The sequence below is a fragment of the Cimex lectularius genome, unplaced genomic scaffold, assembly GCF_000648675.2.
Source record: "Cimex lectularius strain Harlan isolate CLEC.00 unplaced genomic scaffold, Clec_2.1 scaffold217, whole genome shotgun sequence".
NCBI classification, from domain to species: Eukaryota; Metazoa; Arthropoda; class Insecta; order Hemiptera; family Cimicidae; genus Cimex; species Cimex lectularius.
In genome coordinates, this window is record NW_019392871.1 from 833,329 (window position 1) to 856,768 (window position 23,440).

The window sequence follows — 23,440 nt, forward strand, 5'->3', positions numbered from 1 at the left end:
CACACCGTATGTCCAAAGTGGTCGCAGTAAAGTCTTGTATAAGGTCAGTTTAGTGCTGATGGTCAACCTGGATTTTGGTCCTAGTAGTCTGCGTAATTGTCCAAGTCTTCTGTTGAGTTGTTGTCTTTTAAGTCTTGTGTGGGGATTCAACGTCAGTCTGCTGTCAAGGTATAGTCCTAGGTATTTGACTTGAGTGGAAGTCGGTATCTCTTCATTGATGATGTATAGTGGAGGGCAAGACTGCTTTTTCAAAGTGAACGTACGTTGGATGCACTTTTCTCCGTTTAACCTTGTCCTCCACTTTTTGCACCAACCTTCGATGAGCTCAAGGTGTTCTTGGATATTAGAGGTACCTTGGGTAGGATTCAAGTTAGAGGACAAAATTGCGGTATCATCCGCGTAGGTGGTAATGATGGTATTGGGGTGAGTAGGCAGATCAGCAGTATAGATGGTATAAAGGATAGGACCAAGGATACTCCCTTGTGGGACACCGGCTTGTATTGGCCTGATTTCAGAGAACTCGTTACCGCACCTTACTCTGAAGCAGCGGTCTGTTAGGTAGGATTTCAGGATAAGGTAATAAGGAGTGGGTAGGAAGCGGAAAAGAAAAACTAGCTTCTTGTTTTACGAGAGAATTCAACTTCAAGTTATATGAACCCTCGGGGTGTTGGTGTTTAAAAAAATAAAACATTTGTCCGTATGCGGCCGGTGGATTCGAACCCCGGACCTTTACCTTACATTGACGAGCGCCGAGTCAACGCCTAAACCGTTGCGGCTACCGGCACCTCAAATTTTAGCGCATTGACCATGATATGCTTGTTTAGTCAGTTAATGATAAAAATGAAATAATGATACATATATAACATACAATGGTAGAGACATAAACTTTACTTTATGTTTCAATTTCGAGTTGTCTATATAGCGAGACTATTTATCGATTTAAGCTTCGAGAAGGCGCTCGAGCGAAATTATACATTATTTAGAAATGCGTGGAATGTCGAGGAATGCGATAAAAATATTCGATTATTTAAATTCTACGCCACGAATTTTCCGCTCGCTTAAATTTAGCGCAGGGGAATTTAATTTTGATTAAGTTCTCTGAGGCTTGTGCCAAATTAAAACCTTTTAAACCTTAGCTAACTGAAAATCCAGTTTAAAAGGAAATTTTGCTAGATATAACAAAATCAAGTATTAAGAAAATCAACGAACCCACCTCGGTCATCAGGAAGAGTCGGCTATGATGATTTTCCAGGTGGAACAGATGGCTTCATCAAACAGACATTTAAAAAGTTAGAAGAAAAGTTTTCACGTGAATTTTATAAAATCCATTTGTCAAGTTGGACAATTCAGTCCCTACAGAAGACTTAAACTAAGAATTTTGCAAGTTATATAAATCTATAGTAACTTTTTTTTTAAATATTACTGCTCTGATTAAAAACAATGTTGTATTTTGTAATTCTATTGTCCTCAATATTGTAGGAGTTATGCATATTCATAAACGCGAGGACACAGGTGAGCCTATCTCTTTTCGCAAGTCCACCAGCAATTCCAGCTTTTGTAATTTACAATAAATTACCAGCAGGCTTCCAGATTCATCCACCCCGGATGTAGGCAATCCTGGGTCAGATCTCTTATCCGTCCAGACGCCGAGATTGACCTTCATGCAAATAAATACATTCACCTTAACACCCACTAGGTACACAAAACTATCATTACTGTATATAAAAAAACAACCATGTTTCCTCCAAAAATCGGAAAACGGGGCCCAGATACTCGCTGCCTAGCTCAAGCAAAATTCTCATATCGCGCTCTCTATATGGGCCAAGGAATTGCACCGTTCAATTAGGTGGGACACATCGAGAAACCATACGCGGACTTTGACCCGAAAGTAAGTTTAGATGTGCAAAACCCGCATGGCCTATCCTTAATCGGGTGTGGATGATCCTTCTTCTCCGATTCATATCCTCCTGAATCACCTATCGTCCATCGACCATTGATACACGAGAGCTCTACCGATCCGGCCCAAAGACGTTGTCACCTTCTGTTCATCATATCTTTTATTGCAATTTTAGCCGGATAGCAGTGGTTAATCCGGAGGACATGTCTTACCCGTCTTGTTGATTGCCCTCCGAATCGCAAATATTTTACCGTATTAACTGTATTGTGCTATTAACATTGTAAGAATAAACAATTCATAAATAATTAGAAATTTTCATCTAAACTTTCATGAGCTAAATGTACGAACGTATTGAGGAAGATTTTCGAACAAGAATCGTTATTTCTTGTTTGTGATTAACAACATTTATCTTGTTTAAGACAAAATATAGTTGACTAGTTTTCGTGGTCCGCTTGACCAATTAATGTCTTTCAATTAATTAAGGTTTTTAGTTGAGATAAAAAAAGTCAGTGTCACGAGCGGGATTCGAACCCACGACGTTCAGCTAGATACGCCGCTGCTATACCACTTGAGCTATCGTGACTTCGGTCCACTCGGACACTAGTGAATTTAATAAGTTAAAATGAAGTATATCTTCACTAAAGCTCTCCGTGGCCAATTCATTTTTCGCCGAGAATCAAATAGATTACACGACATTTGAAAAATGGCAAAAAAGAGGCAAAATTCAAAAGGTGGGGTTGAGATGGGAAGTTAGTGTCCGAGTGGATCGACGTCACGATAGCTCAGGTGGTCGAGTAAGGGCGTATCTAGCTGAAGGTCGTGGGTTCGAATCCCGCCCGTGACACTGACTTTTTTATCTCAACTAAAAACCTTAATTAATTGAAAGACAAAATATAATTTAAAATGCAGAGTTGCTAGATCCTGTTTAATGTCTTGTTGAAATTATATGAAATTCTCTTTTAGCATTTCTTTATCAATCAAATATTTTTCGTTTTTGGTAATTATTTTAACATATAAACACTTCCATTATAAGCAACGGTCAAAGCTTTTCTACAATCCTAACTCGATTAACACTATTTGCGTGAATACCCCAACTTGTATGCAAAGAGCAGAATATTTGTTAAATGTCTTACTTCTTAGGGAATACATAACTGTTATTCAAAGGACATGTTCTATCTTCTAAGACTACTTAAAACAATTTAAGAGTCATCAGAGACTTATGTTGTAAATATATATAAATATTCTTTGTTTTTCATCCAAAATTCGTCCGCCTATCTTCACTGTTTTGGTATCGGAGCAAGTTATGTTATTTGACTTTAGTGGTCGTTTTGATAGATTGATAATAAAATGAAGTTTATCTAGCTTTGATTGTGTTATCCTTTCTTAATATTAATTCTTCTTTTCTAGGATTTGGTCAGGAGATCCTAAATAACACACATACATCAAAAGATGTCTGACTTTCACAAAAAGGTTGCTTACTATATAAAGTAAATTGAATTGTTTCTCTGGTACAATGATAATATTTAAAAACAAGAAAAACTTGTATACTTTCAAAATTGATCTAATGAACTGAATGAATTTAAGGTCTTTGATTGTGTTTGGCAACCTGTTTAGAAATTAATCCACAACATTCCTAGGTATTTAATAAAGGGACGACTCTTTAGGGTCCAGTATGCGGAAGAATTTAAGATACATGCTGGTGTTTCTCAAGGTTCAGTACTGGGACCCGACCATTTTTTCGTGTTTACTTGTGTGATATATGAAATTGGTCCTATTTGACGACACTGCTCTTTATTCGACATGGTTGTGCACTTGCTTTATCACGAAAAGTCTAAGCGGTGATTTACGTAAATGGGATGGCTACTTAAAAAAAATGAAAATAGGGATTTTATTAATCCTTTGAAAAAAACAAATAGAACACGACGTACACTCAGTGATGATGTAGTTATAAATGAAAATGTGATAGTGTTCTCCCTCTCTGCTAGATACTTCGGCCCTTGACTTTACATGAAACTAAATTTTACGATATATATTGATGAATTGCAATTATTAATAATATATAATGTGTGGTGTTTAGTGCCCGTTAGATAATTTGGAGATCGTGAGATGCGGTCTGGTGTGACTAAGGTTTGGCAAAACATTTTCTTTATCGTGCAACGTTTCGATCTTTATTGACATCATCTTCAGGCCAGGGATTTATAAACATTGTTTAAATTTTACAAATACATGTAGGATGTGCAAAAAAATGAATTTCTACATTGCTAGAAAATGTTAGATTCAGTCAAAGTATTTGTACTCACTCAAAGTGTTTGGTTTTCTGTGTAGATGTGTCATTATTGTGTGTCGTGCTGAGAGTGCCAGTGAGATAGTAATATTTTATGTTTAAATACGTTGGATTTTGAAGGGGTGGGGAGGAAGTCGGGATAGAAAGACATTTTTATATGAGGAGTCGGCTTCTTTGAGGTGAAAGGACCCGATAATGGGAAAAATGGGTAAAGATTCGGCCTGATTATCCGTTCAGGATTACATAGACGGGGATAATTAGGGAAAGGAAGAATTACACTATGTAGAAATGTTCGATGTGTGGAATGTGATGATTGTTTTATATGTTATATTATATGTTTTGTGTAATGTGATGATATATGTATTTTATTGATATTGAATTTGATTAAAGATATTGGCGTAGCTGCGACTGAGTTTACATGTGTCTGTTCTGTAATTGTTTGGGGTTTTTGCAATCTTAGATATGCTGCTTTATTCTCTTGTCCAGATATTGGGATGTAAGACCGATGTATGTTGCCGGAGAATCTAAACAATTGATTTATTTACCTTTTGAATTTTTCTCCTATTTGCCATTTTTGAAAAAGGTAGGTTGAGATGGGAAGATGGTGTCCGAGTGGATCGAGGTCACGATAGCTCAAGTGGTAGAGCAGCGGCGTATCAGGCCGAAGATCGTGGGTTCGAATCCCGCTCGTGCCATTGACTTTTTTATCTCAACTAAAAACCTTAATTAATTATAATATATTAATTGGTCAAGCGGAACACGACACTAGTGAATTTAATGAATTAAAATGAAGTATACTTCACTAAAAGCTGAAGCAGTGAAAGGACCCGATAATGGGAAAAATGGGTAAAGATTCGGCCTGATTATCCTTTCAGGATTACATAGACGGGGATAATTAGGGAAAGGAAAGCCAAATTGTTGAAGAATTAGACTATGTAGAAATGTTCGATGTGTGGAATGTGATGATTGTTTTATAATAATAATAATAATAATAAATTGCCTTTATTTATAATTTTTGACAATATGCAGTTCAATCTGGATATATATGTTTAAGCAGGCTTTTCCCATGGTCACAGTCAGGGGACTACGTACATGTAAATATAAATAGTATAAGCTATGAATGTTTTAACCAAGCAATAGAATGTAATATTAATTAACAACTTATCTTAACGCTAGTTTAATGATATAATTCATGCAAAAAATAAATAAAATGAATAGAAATAAAATAAATAAATTAAATAAATTTAAACAATAGTAACATTTAACAGTTATACATAATATAATACAATAAATACATAAAAATAAATATATGTCATTTTACATGCTATTAAAATTACTCTAATAAATTGTTCTTTAATATTAAGCTAAACAGGTGTGATGAAGATTTAATCATAATTAAATTCTTGTATTAACCTCTTTCTATACTTCCATGCCATTCTACAATACTCGACTAGTTTGGTCCAGTCTTTTTCTCCTCGTAAGTGTACAAGCAACTCTTCTTTAGTTAGAAAGTACTTTCCAAATATCAGCATTCTAAATTCAGAGAGAATTGAGCAGTGGGCAATGAAATGTATAATGCTTTCCTCTTCGTTTTTATTGCATAAGGAACATAGCTTATTGATCTGGCCGAATTTGTACATATTTAGATTTAATAATTCACATCTTATTTTCATAAACCAGCTTATTTCAAGGTTGTTGTTTGTGCGCAGGTAAGCATTACAATTTAGGATGGTTTTAAATTGGGGGTGATATAAGGAATTACATGCTTTCTCTACGTACGAGTTTTTTATATTGGCTTCAACCTGCTTCATTATATAATTGATTGTTTGTTTTGAGTTGAGTAATGCTTGGATAGAAATATCATGTGCTTTTTCAATCTGGCTATATTCCCTAAAGCAGAGTAGATTTTTTTCCCATAATACTGTTGTTAGGTAGTGTGGGTATCTGTCAGGGGTCAACTTGAGGCACCTAATTATATAACTGAGGTGTAGTTTTAGTGTATATAGGAAAATAGGTGTAGTTTCTAATTCTAGGTAGAGCATATAGTTAGGCGTTTATGAGGGTAGGTTTAGAATTCTTTTGAGGTAAGATCTTGGCACTTTTTCTATAATATCTTGGTACTTATATCCCCATACCTGGGCCCCATAACACAAGGTGGACCTGCATATAGTATTAAATACTATCATTTTAGATGTAATAGGGATTTTATTGTTTAGGACTATATTTCTCAATGAGTTTATTACAAATTTTGATTTTGGCTTTTTGTCTTCAAAATGTTTCCTTAGAGAAGACCCAGATGTCAGAATCACTCCCAGGTATTTGTAGGAATTCACTACCTCAATTTTGTTTGCACCGTACCACCATTTTTCATTTTTCCCTGATTTGCCACCATTCCTGAAAACCATAATTTTTGATTTTGCCAGGTTTACTGACAGATTCCACAGGTTGCAATATTTTTCTAATTGGTTTATTATTTTTTGTAAGGTACGTTTATCCGAGGCTAATAGCACAATATCATCTGCATATGCTAAGAGCGTTATGCGTTTACCTAAGATGTTGATTCCGCCCTCCAAGCTATCTTCAAGATCATTTATAAACATGGCAAACAGCAGGGGGCTTAAAACGCAACCTTGTTTCACGCCTCTTTCTGTTGCGAAGCTGTTTGAGAGTCCATTTTTACCCCAAACCCGTGCAGAAGTATCAGCATATAGGCCTCTGAGGATTCTGACTATTTTAGACGAAACGTCCATTAACCTAAGTTTATGGAAGAGGGCCCGTCTATCGATTCGATCGAATGCCGCTGAAAAATCCACAAAAAATGCAAAGACTTTGCCACGTTTAGTGCTTATTTTAATGTTTATTATGCTTGTTAAATTGAATATATTGTTGATGATTGTTTTATATGTTATATTATATATTTTGTGTGATGTGATGATATATGTATGTTATCGATATGAAATTTAATTAATAATATTGGCATAACTGCGACTGAGTTTACATGTGTCTGTTCTGTAATTGATGCTGGGTTTATCCGTGTTGATATTAACCATTTGTAAAAAGTTACGTTTATGTTCGTTTTGTTCTGTGTTTAATATTTTTGGATTGTTGAAGTCGAAATTGTGTTTGTGTTCAAAATGTTGGGTAGCGAGTGGTGTAGGATTTTGCTTGGGATTTTTGCAATCATAGATATGTTGCTTAACTCTCTTGTCCAGATATTGGAATGTAAGACCGATGTAAGTTGCCGTACAATTTAAACAATTGATTTTGTAAAGTAGATCAGTTTTATTTTTTACTGGTGTGGAATCTTTAATTTTGGAAAAAAGTATGTGAATTGTTTTATAGTTTTTGAAAGCTATTTTAATGTTATCCGAAGAGAGAAATGTATTTAATTTATGTGATGGCATATGACTTGGATATGTATGTTGGTTTGTCTGTTTTTGATAGATTTAATGTACTATTATTAGTAATTGTGTATGGTGTTCGTATTGAGTTATAGTTGCTGATTATTCTGTTGATTATGTGTTTAGCGATTGTATGTTTGTATATCTTTATGTTCTTGTGATGAAATGATTCTTTTTCACATCCTACATTTATTTGTATAATTTAAACAATGTTTATAATTCTCAGGCTCTGAAGATCTCAATAAAGATCGAAACGTTGGCAGGATAAAGAAAAAGTTTTTCTAAACTTACGTCTCACCAGACCGCACTCACGATCTCCAAATAATCATTAACAAACGGTCACTAAACACCACACATTAATTTTTATGTATATTTTGATTTTGAGAGAAAGGAAGATTAAGCTCGACGATAAGGAAGTGTTGTACACACTGAGCTGATGAATGGTTAAATGAATAAAGAGGATTATTATATTTAATGATTTTTCGATATTTAACTCGGTATCCAGCCATTTTATATATTCGTCACATTTGGAAATAGTTTCATTGACTTTTTTGTTTAAATTTACGGGATCTTAAATCTGTAGAATAGTACTAAAATAATTTTCTCGAGTACATTAATCATTTGAGTGAACCAATTTTTTTAAGGGTTTTTGTATGTGTTTTCTTTTTTAATTTATATTGATGAGGCAGCCTAGAATCTTAAAAAGGAGCATCTTAATTATATTTTTCAGTTTGTTTTATTACCTTGGTGCTGGAATGGTTAATGTTTAAGTAAAATGCTATTAGATAGAAGATGTTAAGCTAGTACCAATTAATTGATATGTAGAAGGATAGTCCAGTGTATATTGGACTTCTTTCCCAGTTCGTTTTTGAAGATTTTGTATCCCCTATTATTGTTTGCCATGAAGTTACTATTTGTTTACCATTTCAAGTGAGTAGAGTTTATGTACTAAAACTGAACTAATAAAGTAAAAACGAGCAATAAAATTGTCCAAACCGCGATATTGGAAATGTTGCTGAGAAACGGTTCTCAAATCCAAGACGGGACGATTTCCGAAGTGCGATTGGTTCCATCGGAGACGGTTTTTTCCTGGAGAGAAAGCCAATTGTGTGAATTAAATTCTTGCCACAATATTCCGACCGGTGTTTTTTTTTATATTTTTTTATGGAATCCCGTTTCTGGGATGAGCTTTTAAAATAGCGCTATTTCCAGGGCCGGGTAAAGGGAAGCAATTTGAGTTGCGTTGTTCCCCTGTTCCTCCGACATAATCTATTCGCATTGTTGAATACATTTCATCACTTTGTGCCTCGAGTCCTGCTCTGCTCTTATTTTCTCGTAAAGTTGTCTGAATTGCCTGCTTCTTTGATCTCGTATGTGCTCACGCGTAGACAATGTTAAAACGTAAACAATATCAAACGGAATTAACATAGTTTTTGATGATGGAAAGTTATAATAACTCGGTTGGGGTGATCAAAGGGGGTGGCAAAGTGAGTTTGGAGGCAAAACGCCTGATTAAAGGGCCCGGGATACAGATGAGATGGGTTTAACCCAATAAGTATTTCATTCTCATCTCTTATTCCGAGAACTCGACGTTTCTGAACAATTTCAAAGCGGCTTGTTTACACTTTCAACGAATACAAGGCCGAAGATAACAGAAAACCCTGAACTGTTCTTTTATTTTTTTTTTCCAACAGACTTTCCAAATGGGTTTCAATTATTAACCGACGAACGATGCTTTCTGATTGACTTTATTATCTTTCGTAAAGACACCCAAATAATAATCGAGCTCTTTTAAGAATTCTTTTGATTTCAGCCTGAAAAGATAGTTTTAACGAATGCATTGTTTTTTATTTTTTTCCGGCATTTCGTAAAAATAACACAATTGTAAAAAATAATAAAACGAAAGAGGAAAATTAATATTACAAGATTTTCATTATTATATATTTATTTAGATAAATAAATAACTTTATTATTTTAAGAAGCAGTTAGTGTTTCGTTCATAAACAATATAGGAGGTTGCATTCTAATACAGCCTGATTCACATGTAACATACATGAAGAACAGCATGTGGTATTTATGTGGCGGTCATTTTGGATTGTTTGGTTTGAAATTTTTTATTTATTTATTATTTTTTTGAAAGACTATTAATGTTGAAAATTCACACACACACACACACACACACACACCCGCGCGCGCACACACAAGTGATCACCTCAAACTAAAACTTATGATCTCTTTTATTATCATTTGTAAGAAATTATTACACTATTGCTAACAAATAGGTACTGAATTTTCTGAACCCATAAAATACACATACATATACATAACTTGCATACACTCCACTTTATATACGTGATTTTTTTTTCGGCTAGCTGCCTGGGCTATTGCCGGCACCTCACATTTCTTCCACCTCACGTTTTATAAATTTTTTTTTTTTTTAATTTAATTTAATTTTTTTTTTAAATTAGCTTTTTTGTAGGAAGTCTGGCGATCTTTCTGGTTGTGTTCTTGGACGTTATTTCTACATTTTTAGCCCTCCCACACGTGGTGAAAAGGCTCTGAAATCTCATTCACTAACATTCAATCCTAGCCTAGCCTATAGGCGGGTTTCAGAGTACTCGATATTCCTCTGAAGACCCGNTTTACATTTTTTAATTTCAAATTTCTCAAACCAATCTAATTCTTTCCCTTTGTTGAAACTATGTAACACTCTTGTATTTAGATTTAAATTGAAATTATGTTTTATTTCTTTTAGATGGTCCTTAAATTCCGAAAATTTGCTCGATTTAGGCAAGTGTTCTTTTATTCTTGTTTTTATTTCTCTACTGCTTTGTCCTATATATTTAATATCACAGTCATTACAATTGAGTTGGTAAACCCCGCTTTTTGCCAAGTTGTCTACTTTGTCTTTAGGTTTTGAGAGGATGTTTTTAAGTGAACCCGTACTTCTAAAAGCTATTCTAAAACCTTCTTGTTTAAAAATTTTACTAACTTTTTCCGATAATTCACCAATGTATGGCAAACAACGGAATCCTAATGATTCATTTGTGGTGGGGTGGCTGAGTCCTATTGTTTTTTTTTTCCTTATGGTCTAGCATATTGGCCAAATTTCTAAACTTCAAGATTGAAATGTATACTTTTGTTGTATTATATTACTATATTATTTTGGGATAGAAGCTTAGAGAGAGAGGAAATTATTTTGGGGCTGCGGGTAAAAGAGAGTATAACGGATATTGAGGTAGGAAGAGGGATATTATTAGAAATTAGAGTGTTGTATAGGGACTCTCGGTTGATGGAGGTATTGGGACAGGCTAGTAAAATATGGTTGGAATCAGCTATGTACGAGGGGTCGCAGGAACAGTAAGGAGAGTCTAGGATATTTATTTTATAGAGGTGGGAGGGAAGACAATTGTGGTTTAGGCAAAGCCGAATTATAGAGGTGAGGGAATGGCGAGGACCATTGTAAGATCGGATCCAAGGGAAGGTAGGAATGGTAGATTGGATGAATTTATAAAATTTTCCTTTTGTGCTGGCGGAGTATTCATTTTGCCAACGGAGCCTGCAGTAACGGTTTATGTGGGCTCTAAGATCTCTAGGGGAGATAATAGAGCAGGGAATACCAGCGGAGGCCGCAGATTTGGCCAGCCGGTCCGCTTCATCATTAAATTTGTTGTTGCTGTGGCCTTTAGTACAAATTATGTGCACTACAGTACCTCTATTGGTTAGTTGAATGGTGGTGTTAAATATATGAGATATTAAAGGGTGGTTAGAATTGTGGATATTGGAAATGGCGGATAGGACACTCTGACTGTCGGAAAAGATAATTAGATTATGTGGATTAATTGATTTGGCATATTTTAGGGATTCTAGGATTGCTAGAACTTCAGCGGTGAAAATGGAGGCAATGAGGGAAAGTTTGAATTGTTTTGAGAAGGAACTAGCTGGGATATGGAAAGCTGCGCCCACACCGTTGTCGGATTTGGAACCATCTGAATAAATAGCTAGAGCCTCTTCGCAATAGCCGCTACCAGATGCCTCCTCAATGTATGGAGGGAAGGAGGACCAGTTGGAAATAGGAAGGGGATCGGGAATAGCAAATTTGTTAGGGACCAGTAGTGGAAATTGATTGGTGAGGAACTTCGGGTGGTTGGACGTTGGAGAAACAGAGATAATCAAGTGAGAAAGTTTCAAAAAAAGAGTAGATAGCAAGGGGGATTTCTTATTCCGCCAGAAATTGCTGGTATTGGAGGCAGCAGCAAGTTGGCGGATGTGGAGGACAGTGGGGTGGTTTTCGATTAGCATACAAGAGGATAAAAATCTACCTGAGACTAGGAACCTACGATGGTTGAGAGGCATCTCCTTAGCTTCCACTTGAAGAGCGTTAGTTGGTGTGGATCTCATAGATCCCAAGATCACTCTGAGGGATTTATACTGGATTTTGTCTAATTTAGCCAAATGAGTTTTTGCAGCATCTCCATACAATAATGATCCATAATCCAGTCTTGAAAGTACCAGTGCTCTATAGAGAAGTAGTGCAATGCTAGGGTGTGAGCCATAGCGAACTTTAGTAACACACCTGATTATGTTTATGGCTTTTTCGCAAACGTCAACCAGGTGATTGATGTGATCTCTCCATAGTAGCTTACGCTCTAAACATGACGCCAAGGAGCTTGAACTTGTCCACAATTTTGAAGTTATAAGGACCTAATTTTATATTATCTGCTAAAGGAGTTGTACGTTTGCGAGAGAAAACAGTTACAGCGCTCTTAGTTTCAGATAGGTTAAAGCCTTAGAGAGGTTATTCCTTTAGAGAGGTCATTGCTTCAGTCATCTCTTCTGTAACCTGATTCAAGTTATGATGGGAACAGTATACGGTTATATCGTCTGCAAACTGAAGAGTTTTAATATTTTGATGAAATTGTTGATTAAGTGAAGACGTATAAATAGAGAATAGAAAAGGACTTAATACTGCTCCTTGGGGAAGCCCATTACAGACCATCAATGGGCCAATAGTTTTATCGTAATATCTGACTAATATTCTTCTATTAGCAAGTTCTAGCAAGTTTTTGTCGGCCATAATGATCCTCATAGGAACTTTCATGTCCCTCATTTTGTTGATCAAAGTAGTGATATTGACACTGTCGAAAGCGCTAGATAAGTCAAGGAAGGCCGCTAGCACATAATGATTTTGGGAGAAGTTCTCGTATATATCAGATGCAAAAGAACTGAGGACGTCAATGGTGTTGTGGCCCTTCCTGAAGCCATGCTGGATGACTGGAAAATTATAATTTGTTTCAAGCCACCATTCTATGCGTATCTTTATCATTCTTTCGAACGTTTTGGCAACTACTGAAGATAAAGCGAGAAGTCTGTATGAGTTGGCTGAATCAGATGGTTTTCCAGGCTTAAGAATCGGTCTAATTATTTGGGTGGTCCATTCTGGAACCGTAATATCGTTTATCCAAATATTATTAATGATGTTAAGCAGTTTTGTGTGGGCAGATCGAGGCAATTCTTTAAGCATGATGTATATACCATCTAGACCAGGAGCAACATTTTTACTGGATTTGATTGCCGTTTCCAGTTCCATAGCCGTGAAAGGTTGATTCATATTTGTGAGCTCAACAGAAGCAAGATTCAATGGAGGAATGGATTGAGAAGCCATGGGAGGGGCAAGACGGTTAGCGAATTCATCAACCCAGTCCAAGTTGGTAATATTACTAGAGCTGAATTTAATACCTGATAGCGATTTGATTTTTCTCCAGACTAAAGATATTGGCGTTTCTCTGTTGAGGGATTCACAAAACTGGCGCCAGCTATTTTTTTTTATTTTCTTTGAATATCCTTGTTTCCTATTGTTGATGCAGTCTTAATCAAAGTATTTGTGCTTATTCCAAATTGTGTGTTTTCTATGTAGTTGTGTCACTGTTGTGTGTCGTTTTGCGAGTGTTAGTAAGATATAAACTTTTTTTGTTTATATATGTTTGATTTTGAGGGAGTGGGCAAGAAAAATGAGTTAAGAGTTGACTCTTAACACGACACACAAGAATGACACAACTACGCAGAAAACAAACACTTTGAGCTCTGAAGATGATCTCAATAAAGATCGAAACGTTGGCACGATAAAGAAAATGTTTTTTTTTTAACCTACGTCTCACCAGACCGCATCTCACTATCTCAAAATAATCATTAACTAATGGTCACTAAACACCACACAATGTTAATTACAATGATGTGTGTGTAGATGTCATTTTCGATTGTCTGGTTTGAAACATTGTGTTTAATAATTTTCGTAGAACATATTTTCAATTTAACGGATAGTATTTTAATCTGATTTGTCGATCCCCAAAGTTCAATTCCATATGTCCATTTCATTCTCCGGGTGATGACTTTGTTAGTGAGGTTGTTACATTTATGCTTCGGTTATTTTCCTGTCTATTCAGTCGTGATGAATAATGTACAGTGGTATATCCAAGGTGCCATTAAAATAAAATGTAGGACAAGTAAATCTTCGGAGGATAAAATTTATGTCATTATATTTAGTTTCCTTAATTTTTATCCTCCTAATTTTTAAGGACAAGAAGAAGAAGATGATGATGATGATGAAAAGTAGGATATTAGAATGCTAGGGTTTGGTATTATTCAAGTACTGACGTTCTGGATTATTGAACTCTTCCATGTTTATTAGTTCAATTTAGTTGAATGATCAATTATCATTGGCTGTCATTGCCGCAATTCTTTTTCCCATGTCTTCGTTGGTATGTCACGTACTGAGCAATTTCTTCCTCTTCGTTGTATAAAGTACACATGGGGACATGGTTGGCTATACTGATGTTGTATGAGAGTTGTCTTTCTGTCTATATAAAACTATTAGCGTTTGCAAGTTTGGGGTTTTTTAACAATGAGTTTATTGCGTCCATTTCTCTTTTTGTCTCTTAGCTGTCTATATTTTACCTTGTTATCCTTCGGGTTTATAATACGACTTGCAGATTCTTCTCCAGCCAGTTTAATTGGTTCATAATTATAATTAGTGACAACGGACCCTCTCGTATTTGCCACCCTAGTGGTTCTGGGATCGAATCCCAGCATAACTATTGTACAATTTCCAGGAATTAAGATTTGCACTCATAATGCGAGTTTGACGGATAATGACACATTGTACACAATAAAGGCAATCAATGTTTACTTTAGAGAAGAAAAAATTATTGGAATTAACAACGAAACAAAACAAACGCGTTTTTTCAAACGTTTTGCCATAACTTTATTATTTTTGAACCAATTTAATGACCGACTGCACCATTGTTTTCAGCTTAAAAAATCCTGTAAAATGAGGTGTCAGGATATGTAGGGTCGAATTTAAAATTTTGAAGTTGAACAGCCTGAAGTAATGAAGTACCCTGTATAGTTTTTCTCTAAAAAAAGTGAAAATTTGAAACTACTAAAATTTATTAAACATGTATATATTAATAGCGTCATTGATTCAAATTTTGCCGGGCTATCTAAAAAGAACACCCTGTATAAGTATTTAGAAAGTAAGGATTAATGATATTAAAATATTACAAAAAAAGCAGCCTGAAATAATATAAACTTTAAAATATACTAATTAATTACAATTAATTAACGTTTTTAGTTGAGATGAAAAAAAAGTTAATGGCACGAGCGGGATTCGAACCCACGATCTTCGGCTAGATACGCCGATGCTCTACCACTTGAGCTATCGCGACCTCGATCCACTCGGACATCAACTTCCTATCTCAACCGCACCTTTTGAATTTTCCTTCCTTTTTGCCATTTTTCAAATGTCGTGTAATCTGATTGGACTCTCGACGACAAATAAAATGGCCACGGAAGAGCGTTAGTGAAGTGTACTTCATTTTAATCATTAAATTCACTAACTTCGTGGTCCGCTTAACCAATTAATACTTTACAATTAATTAACATTTTTAGTTGAGATGAAAAAAAGTTAATGGCACGAGCGGGATTCGAACCCACGATCTTCGGCTAGATACGCCGATGCTCTACCACTTGAGCTATCGCGACCTCGATCCACTCGGACATCAACTTCCTATCTCAACCCCACCTTATGAGTTTTTCCCTCCTTTTTGCCATTTTTCAAATGTCGTGTAATCGGATTGGATTCTCCTTCCTTTTTTTGGATTCCTTTTTTTCATCTCAACTAAAAACGTTAATTAATTGTAATGTATTAATTGGACAAGCGGGCTACGAAATTAGTGAATTTAAGGAATTACTAATTAATGTTTAAAGCATTTATACATTTTGATCACGGACAAATAGATTTTCTAATAAAATAAAAATTATTTTGACCTGTTGTACCCAACTGGTGTTTGTCATAGGTGGACGAAACCGCGTTTAAATCCTGGAGTGCTTTATTTCACATTGATGTATCAAATTGGTACCAACTGGATCAAGAACTGGAAACCAAACGCTTTCAAACTTTTTGATTTGAGTAAAATCCTTTTGTATATTTGTTGGAAACCGTGTTGTGAACTTTGTTCAGTTGGAATTGTTGAACATTTGTCTGCAGGTCGGTCTCGCCACCGACGAGCCAGCATAGCTTCGCATAGTTGTCACCACTTGAAATCGTGTCGCATTTATCATGCTCGTCGTTCGCATTTTTCTCTTTTTCCAACTTACGTTGTAAACGAATCGATTATTACCGCGGCCCCTATTATTTCGTGTTTTGTCAATTTAAGAGCAACACATTGTTAAAATTGTAGGAAGCACGTTTGTAAAATTCATAAGAAGGTGGAAACTTTGCGGTAATTTTACGTGTAGCGTGATGCGTCCTTCATTGGATTAATGTGTTATTCTCCCCCACGACTTTTTGAATAAATAAACGCTTCGTCATGTGAGTTTTTACGTTTTCTGGCGTTTGCATCGAACCGGGATGCTAATCGACTATTTACATACAATGTTTACAGAAAATTCTCCACCCTCGTGACAATTTTCTATCGTCAATATTAAGCACACTTCAATATTCAAAATCGAATCGCTCTTTCTGGACACTCGTATTAATAATAATTACTATCACGTGAATATTGCGTTACTGATACTAGTCGAATGATTGTTTTATTAACTTGTTTATAAAGTTCTTATTTTGAATAAATGATAATATTTGTTAGAAATTGATATGTTTATACTTTACGACCAGATTCCAAGTATTCTTTATTGACTGGTCACGAAACTTGAACACTAGTCGCAAAATGATTGAAAAATCTGTTTTGTTAATATAATAACACATCGCTCTTGCGAGTCAAGAGCACGACCGGTAGATGGCCCTCAGAGAATCTGAGCAGGAGACGAGGGATCGTCCTCACCCGTCTGAGGATTGGCCATACGCGGTTGACACTTGGGCATCTGCTTTTGGGCCAAAGCCCGGGCAGGTGCCTCTTATGCAGAGAAAGGTTGCTTGATGTGTCCCACATAATAGAGCCGTGTCATGCCTTGGCTCCATACAGAGAGCGTGTAGGCATGCCGCCGGACTAAAGAAGAGTTCTCGAGCACGGTAGCGAGTTTCAGAGTCCCCTGTTCCGCTTTTTAGGGGAAATTGGGTTTTTTTATTGTATATAATATGTCTTATGTGTTGTGTGTCTGTATGTTTTGTCTGAGTGCATGTATTTATTAGCGTGAATGGTGAGGGGTGAGGGTGAAATATAACGCCATCATCGCCCCTCAAACGATGAAAGCGTGTGTTCGGGATCGATGGCGGAATATTTATAAAAGTACCCCATCGACCCCAATCTAGTTTAGTTTAAGTATATTTCGGTGGAGGAATATCAAGTACTCCACCGACCAAACGGAATGAGTGTACTGTATGGATGTATTTACGTGTATGAATGTATTTATTTATATGAATGTAGTGCTTGAAAGGGTAAATAGAACACAGACATAGTAGGGGACTGAAATGACCTAGAAGTCGGAAGCCCCAATCAAAAAAAAAATTTAAAAAAAAAACACACCATTATTTCACATATTCCGACGTATTAATTAATTAATAGAGTGCATAAAAATATAGCCAAGTCACTGTCATTAGGTATTTTTCAGTACCTTGCTCGATAATACGAGAGTACCATTCGCAACGTATGCCAAAAGACACTTGCCCATAAATAAATTGCCCAGTTGTTCCCTTGAATTCCCTTGTGGTTCGAATGAACTAATAAACGGAAAATGCAAAGTCTGGACTATACGATGATTGTGCCAGAAATTACATCTCTGGGGGATGGATGGAGCTTTATCTTGCTGTTATTTCTCTTAACTGTGTACAGTTTATAGAGCATCGACAATAAATAAACTAACCAAATGGAAAACTTGGTGGTACCTAAAATGCACAATATGGATTTTTCAACGCTGTACCTTGTAACGACTAGAAAACTAGCACTGTCCTCTGTGAAATACGTAACAGTATTTAGCTTTTCAACACACGAGACATTTAGTAAAATCTCATTGAAATTTACAATTAAGCTCCTTAAGTTTTCTGTGTATTCTAGATTATGTCTCCATTGACCGGTTTGCATTCGAAGATGATATAGGTGGCAGTTTCTTCCTTATCATTGCATAATCTATACATACTGGGACAACATAATATATCCATGTTATGTAGATATTTTCTTAGATACCAGTTACTAGTATATGGTGCTTCAAGTGTTGGGCAAAAATTAGTCATGTCTAATGATTAATGATTGATCACACAGAACGTTAGTCATGATTGGTAGTAAGTGACTAATTCGAGTTAGTCAGTAGTCGCCATATGTGAATGATGGCTAAATTAGTCATGACTAGTAATTAAATATGAGGCATGACTAATTTAGTCACAATATAATTAGTCATGACTAAATTTCGATAAATCATGTTCAAATAGGTGCTCAAAAAAGGAAAAATACACAACCTCATCACTTTAAAAAATTTTCTAACAGACATTTATTTCATCAAAACGAAAATCCTTCAACAACTTATTTTAACAAAAATCAATCTTACAATTATAAGTAAAACTCCGTCGTTATACAAAGCCAAAAAATAATGATAATGATAATAATAAAAAAATTTAAAAAATCCTAGAACAAGCTACGCTTTGAAAAGTAAATATGTTTACATAACCGATCAATGGAAAAAAATTTTTTTTTTAATTAAAATTTATTCCACTTAAAAGGAGAGATTTCTACATTATTTGGAAAATAAACCATCTTTCGGCTTGCCTCATTATTAGCTCCATTACGTTGGGATTAATTCGATTATATCACACGGTCAAAAGTTAAATTTATCAATAAGAATACACGAAGCCGACGCCTTCCACAAAAATATCTTTTCTATACCGTCATCCTTCCCCACCCCTTCAAAATCCAACATATATAAACATAAAACAGCAATATTTCACTGGCACTCTCAACACGACACGCAAGAATGGCACAATTACACACTTTGAGTGAGTAGAAATACTTTGATTGAATATAAAAAAATATATTTTGCATTGTATAAATTCACTTTTTCACATCATAAATGTATTTGTTAAATGTAAACAATGTTTGTAAATCCCAGGCCCTGAATATGATCTCAATAAAGATCGAAAAGTTGTCTCGATAAAGAAAATGTCTTTCTGAAACCTACACCACACCAGACCGCATCTCACGATTTCTGAACAATTATCGATTAACGGTCACTAATCACCACACATACAGCAGATTCTTCTCATACTTGGATCTAAAAAGCTGCTGGGTTCATTTGGCTCAAAGAACAAATCTTAAAATTCCCATTTAAACCTACTAATTGTAAAAAAGAATTACAAACGATTAAATCCTTGGCAGAAAATAGTGGATGTAAAGAAGTATTTATCGAAGGGTTGCTGGCGAAAAGAATGTAAAGGTTAAATTGAAAAGAAGCAACAATAGGACAGCCACCCCTCCAAAAATAAATGTAGGTTTTCGTTGCTTGCCATACATCAGAAAAAGTAGGTAAAATTTTTAAACGATAAAGTTTTAGTCTAGCATTTGCAGGTGCGTGTTCGCTTAGAAACATTTTCCTGAAACCTAAAGGCAATGTTGACAACTCGTCAAAAAGCGTAGTTTACCAACATAATTGCGATGATTACTATATTAAATATAGAGGACAAAGCGGCAGAGGAATTAAAACGAGAGTTAAAGAACACTTGCCTAAATCGAACAAATTTTCTGATTTTAAGGCTCCCATCTAATTGAAACAAAACACGATTTATATTTAAATTTAAATACAACACAGTTTCAACAAAGGGAAGGAAATGGATTGGTTGAAGAAATTTGAAATTAACCATGGAGATAAATTGCATTAATAATTCAATGAAATATACTATTTTGGGTGTGACAATTTGACTTGCAAATGTTTTTAAGGAAGCCTGACTTATTTTATGAGGATGTTTTCAAGGGACAGAAGAAATGTACCAAAGAAAACTACCAAATGCTCATATATTAACTACCAAGTTCAAAGACTTTTTTTACTGACCAAGCCACTTTGGTATTCTGAAAGCCAATTTCGGCGCTCATTGCATTGTACCAAATAGCATTGGCCACGCTCCTAAGTGCCTATTTTTAATACGTCTGGGTAATTTTGACATCTTGCCCCCCCCCCCATATCTGAGCACCGTCCGACTTGTTTCAGAATCTGTTTTACAGTTTATTATGTATAGCCGAATGTCGGCCAATATTCGATACATCTCGAATTTGATATAACACTCCTTGAACAGTTTTTTACGTGAGCTTCCAACTGATGCTGGTGTCATCTCGAAATACAAACTTTACCGTGTTGACGCAAGAGATAATCAGCTGATTTCCCGACACAGCTTCACATAGTTTACACAGTTCCGATAAATCAGGTTCAGGACCTATAAATGGTGTTGCAGATCTTCCCCTGCCCCGTTTGTCTGCTTTTTCATTTCCAAAAATTCCTCTGTGCACCCAATATATAATCAGATTTTTACGTTTCCGTAAGACGTTCCTAAGTCTTATGTTGATGTGGGAGCAGTCTAGTGATCTTTTCCATTTTTCTCGTGTCTTGTAAATGGCTCATTTGTATTTCGATCCTCCACATGCAATGAAATGTGGAGGTGTTTCATTTTTTGTCCAATGTCTTCTTAATACGTCGATAATTTCGTAAGAAATCGTCTTCTTTCTTTTTCTACAAAATTGATTCAGTTGGTGGTTTAGTAGTGGTGGATATAGTTAAATTATTGTCTAACACTAAGTATTCATCATTACAAATTATAGTAATTCAGATATCGTGAGATGCGGTCGGGTGTGATGTAGGTTTCAGAAAAACATTTTCTTTATCGTGCCAACGTTTCGATCTTTTATTGAGATCATCTTCAGGGCNTCGCTACCCACCAATTTGAACACCAACACAATTTTGACTTCGAAAATCCAAAAATATTACATACAGAACAAAACAAATATAAACGTAATTTCTTAAAAATGATTTATATCAACAGAGATAAACACAGCATCAATTACAGAACAGATACATGCAAACTCAGTCGCAGCTACGCCAATATCATTAATCAAATTTAATACAAATAACATACCTATATCATCACATTACATTCCACACATCAAATACTTCTCACATAGTCTAATTTCCCAACAATTTAGCTTTCCTTTTCCTATTTTATCCCTTTCTATATAATCCTGAAAGGATAATCTGGCCGAACCATTACCAACACATTTTTTCCCTTCGTCGGCTCCTTTCACTTCAAAGAAGCCGACGCCTTATACAAAAATGTCTTTTCTATCCTTCCCCACCCCTTCAAAATCCAACGTATATAAACACAAAATCGCAAAATCTCACCGGCACTCTCGACACGACACGCAAGAATAGCACAATTACACAGAAGACAAACACTTTGAGTGAGTAGAAATACTTTGATTGAATATAAAAATTATATTTTGCATTGTGTAAATTCACTTATCCACATCCTAAATGTATTTGTTAAATGTAAACATTGTTTGTAAATCCCAGGCCCTGAAGATGATCTCAATAAAAGATCGAAACGTTGGCACGATAAAGAAAATGTTTTTCTGAAATCTACATCACACCCGACCGCATCTCACGATATCTGAATTACTATCGATTAACGGCCACTAATCTCTACACATTACAAATTATTTCCAAGGTCTTGGTTGAGATAAATAAGTCAATGTCACGAGTGGGATTCGAACCCAGGACCTTCCACTAAATACGCCGCTGCTCTACCACTTGAGCTATCGTGACTTCGATCCTCTCGGACACCAACTCAATCTACAACCGTTCGAATTTTCCCTCTTTTTGCCATCTTCATTTTATCTCGACCAACACCTTAGAAAGAATAATTAATTAATTGATTGAAAGAATTAACTTAGTCAATTGACTACGAAAACGTAAATGGATTCATTACAAATATATTTTGGTACATTTTGGCAAAAGGTGTTTTTTTTTATTTACGATATTAAATCAAATTTACAGTTTCATATTTTTAAGGCAGGTACATTTTAATCTGAATATTTATGTAGGATGTAGATTTGAGATTGATGGATTGAGATGGTTTCTCCAAGTGGTTCGAGCACGTGTGGCTTACGTTTTGCCAGTGACTGAAGACCCTAAATGGTTTAGGGGCAAATTTGAAAGTGGAGATATGATCTTTAAAGTGATTACGGTTCAATGGGACAATCTGGGGTGAACAATGAGACCCTAAGGGGATGCATTAGAGGGTGGCCTGTTAAAAAGCCTCCATGACAACACAATCGAGTTGCTAACAAGAGGTCTTTCGATCGACGGAAATTATTCAAATTTATATGACATCATTTTTATTACTTGTAAGAATATAATCATTAAACCGTGAAAGAAGATTACGTTTTCGTTTTCTTTTTGCAATAAAAATTATTTTAAAATAATTACTCAAACAGTGTTATTCCTCCGGATCGATAGGACCGTTTATTTACCACCGATGTCGACGGGGCAGACGACTAATTGAATCTTAAATTCATGGCATTTCGCCTCCTCCCGTCAGACGGTAAAGGAATAAAGGGAAATATCATTTTAATATTTTGTTCCATTTGCTTTTTTTCTTATTAAAGTCGAAAAAAGATATAGATCGCACTTGAGTGAACTCGCTAATAAAGGAAAAATAGGACAGGGAAGGAAGGGAAATGGATGTAGTCACAAATCACAAGAGGGAAAATAAAGAGGGAGCAACGCCCGAATCATTTCGGAGGTTTCTTCGGCTCTGTTGTATAAATGAGTTTTTTTTTCAACAATAACATTTTTGCACTTTTACCAGAAGTTCTCTAAACTCAAAACGGCAAACCGGAGAATCTCGATCTTGCTGCTTAATTACAAGCAATATCTAGAGGTATAACAATTATTTTAACGGTTGATGGAAACCTCTTCGAAAGTCACAGAATTATAAATTAAGCCAGACGATTAAATTTAACTGCGAAGAATTTATCATTTGGTTGTTTCAGAAAAAACCCTAAAAACTGGTATAATTCAGTGGTGTAATTTAGAATAGGCATCTAAAATATAAATCAGCATATTATATAAGCAGCATATCTGTCAATATAATCAAAAAACCAAAAGCCTTGGATACCAGGACACAAAGGAATTTTGTAACGAAAAAACAGGCACACTGGTCCGTGGAGGATCTGCGAGGCATCGACAGCTTGGCAGTAACATGTGAATTTGCTTCCTGCTTCAAGTCCATACCTTCATCGAGTGTTTGGAAGGCATTTTTACTGAATATATTCTTGGTATTTCAGATGGAACCAAAAAAGACAAAAGAAGAAGTTAATAAATTCTAAAGATGCTAGAGAGTAAATATATGTTAAACTTACCCTCAGCAGG